General features: G+C 28.4%; 1 non-coding gene across 1 annotated transcript; it reads left to right on the forward strand.

Annotated features, from left to right (window-relative positions):
- Window positions 1-1,011: 1,011 nt before the first annotated feature.
- Window positions 1,012-1,085, forward strand: TRNAV-AAC (transfer RNA valine (anticodon AAC)). The gene has a single exon. It is a non-coding gene; the product is annotated as a tRNA-Val (tRNA).
- The last annotated feature ends 1,442 nt before the right edge of the window (window positions 1,086-2,527 follow it).

The raw sequence follows: 2,527 nt of genomic DNA on the forward strand, positions 1-2,527 counted from the left end.
TGGACCATAAACCTTGGGCCATGATTATAATTTCTTTAGCTCGCAAATGATAGGATCTTCAAACAACTTTGAAGAAGTTTTAGGTTAATTCATGTGGGATATTTCAAAGTCAATTATTTTGGATGAAGGAAAGATGGATTACATTAACAAAAATCTTATCATCTATCATGATAAACTTACACTATGCATCAAGAATAGAGATTCCTTGGTTAACATTGTCATAATTTAAATATAAGTGGCAGATTTCAAACAACAAAATAGCGAGGGTCACTTGTAACATCATTTACATGAAAGGTTGAATCGGTGCATTTTTCACCAAGTTGTGATATAAAACATCAAGGATAATACTCTTATAGGTGAGAATTCTTGAGGTCCAAGTTGCAAGGATGTAGAGCTAGGTTATGTAGGTTTATACACAATGTAGACTTTTGTATTTACATTTAGTTCTTCAAGCCCTAACATGTTATAGTTAAAGGTGCATAGAAAACGTTTTTGCCTATGCTTTCTATTATATAAGTGAATAAATTTGTTCATTAATGATAATTGTTGAATTTATGAAGACATGATATAATTATGTTAAATTAAATTTACACATTGAAATGTTATGTTTCCTAATCTAAAAACACTGCAATAACTTATAAAAATATAAATTATTATTTTTATTTCATCTTTTACTTGTTAGAAATCATCAATGGTACACATATTCATTATTAATAAAAACTAACTTAAAACTAAAAATATCATCTATAACAATCATCTCTATTTTATTATTATTTTACAATATATTTCAAAATAAGCATCATTTCTAACTTCCTATTAGAATAGGGTTTTCAAATCTAATTATTGACCCTTCCACTTCTGTGCATATCTCTTTTACTTCCCATTTGACTCCTTCCATTGATTGATTGTGGTTTACTCTCATTGTACTGAATTAGAAGTGGAGTAAGTAAGTCTTGAACCAAATAAAATAATAATATTTTGTTCACAAGAGTAAAACTACAAAACTATAACGGTGCCGTGGTGTAGTTGGTTATCACGTCAGTCTAACACACTGAAGGTCTCCAGTTCAAGTCTGGGCGGCGCCATTTTACACAGATTTGAATTCTCTACAGCCTCCATTCTCCTTTTACTTTACCAGTATTAATCCATCAATATTCATTTCTGGATTATCACAATTTAGAATTATCTACTTATTTTTCTGCAACTACAATCTCATAAACATAAATAATTTAAGCTGCGTGTAATCCCATGGAAATAAAGATTTAATCTTGTAACAGCAAGCAAATAGAACCCAGCATAAAATATATAACACAAGTATCGTTTATACTTGCAAGTTTGTGGTGGCAGCACTTGTGGATTGTTGTTTTGATCTCACATATGGCTATTGACCATAACTAAGACAAGCACCATGTTAGTTCAAAGTAGCTCATATTGTTGTGCTTATTCACTAACTACAGCGTACACCATTCTTCATTTCCAATTTTGATTATTATTATTTATTTTAAAAAATTTGAGTATTCTTTTCGTCCTTGAATTCTTTTCAAGAAACATAAAGTTAAACATAATTTTCAACACATTATTTTGTTCAGTATTTGACAATTGATTATATAAGAACATTAATAGTTTGAGACATCATGCACTAAAGAGAGAATTAAGCTTTGGAAAAAATTAGTCAACTTTGACTATTTAACACTTTTAATGTTAGAATGAAGCTTAGTGTGTGATGTTTAAGCCGTTGGATAGTTTCATACATATTCTTTTCAATTTTCTTTTTTTATAGAGATTTATATTGAGAGTGTGATAATATAATTAGGATAAAGTTTGTGCGCACATCAATCCAACAAAGGTCTTCATGAAATAACGTTATTTAGTTGACATGAGAGCACAAGTCTATGGATTAAAACTTTTTCAACTAAGAGCTAAAGATTAAGGGGTATCCATTATGCCAATATGATGTATGGACTATAGCTATCCTAGCTGATTGCCAACCCCCCATGCCTCCATGCCCATCAAGCCAACTCTGTTGTTAGTACTTTGTACACATGTCATGCAAAGTCAAATAAGAATAGATGTTTGTTGCATTGTTGTCAAGTGAATCATCCCAAAGATCTAAATTGCTAAAAGAATGGAATAACCTATTCAAAGCGATACATTATTTAACACGTGTAATGTTATTAAAGTTATCACATTATAGTTCGCCCACTTTTGCCTAATTATTATTATTATTATATTGTATATAAATTATGTGAGAGATATAAAAAAAAAAATTAATTAATATAATTATATTATTTTAAAATACATATCTATAAATAAATAATAATTTTAATAATTTTATCATTTTTTTAAATTTTTAGAGTCTAATTATTTGTGGTGTTATAATTATTTTTATACTTAATTTTGTTGTTTGCTTGTTTTAAAGAATTTTCTTTTTCTATTATACTTAAAAGTCCATAGTCATAGAAAAGAATCAAACCTAATATCTTATGTTCATAATCACTAGACCAAAAACAATGAAACAAAGTTATAT

Source organism: Cupressus sempervirens, chromosome 4, assembly GCF_028749045.1.
Source record: "Cupressus sempervirens isolate cs-2001-9-10 chromosome 4, ASM2874904v1, whole genome shotgun sequence".
Taxonomy (NCBI): Eukaryota; Viridiplantae; Streptophyta; class Pinopsida; order Cupressales; family Cupressaceae; genus Cupressus; species Cupressus sempervirens.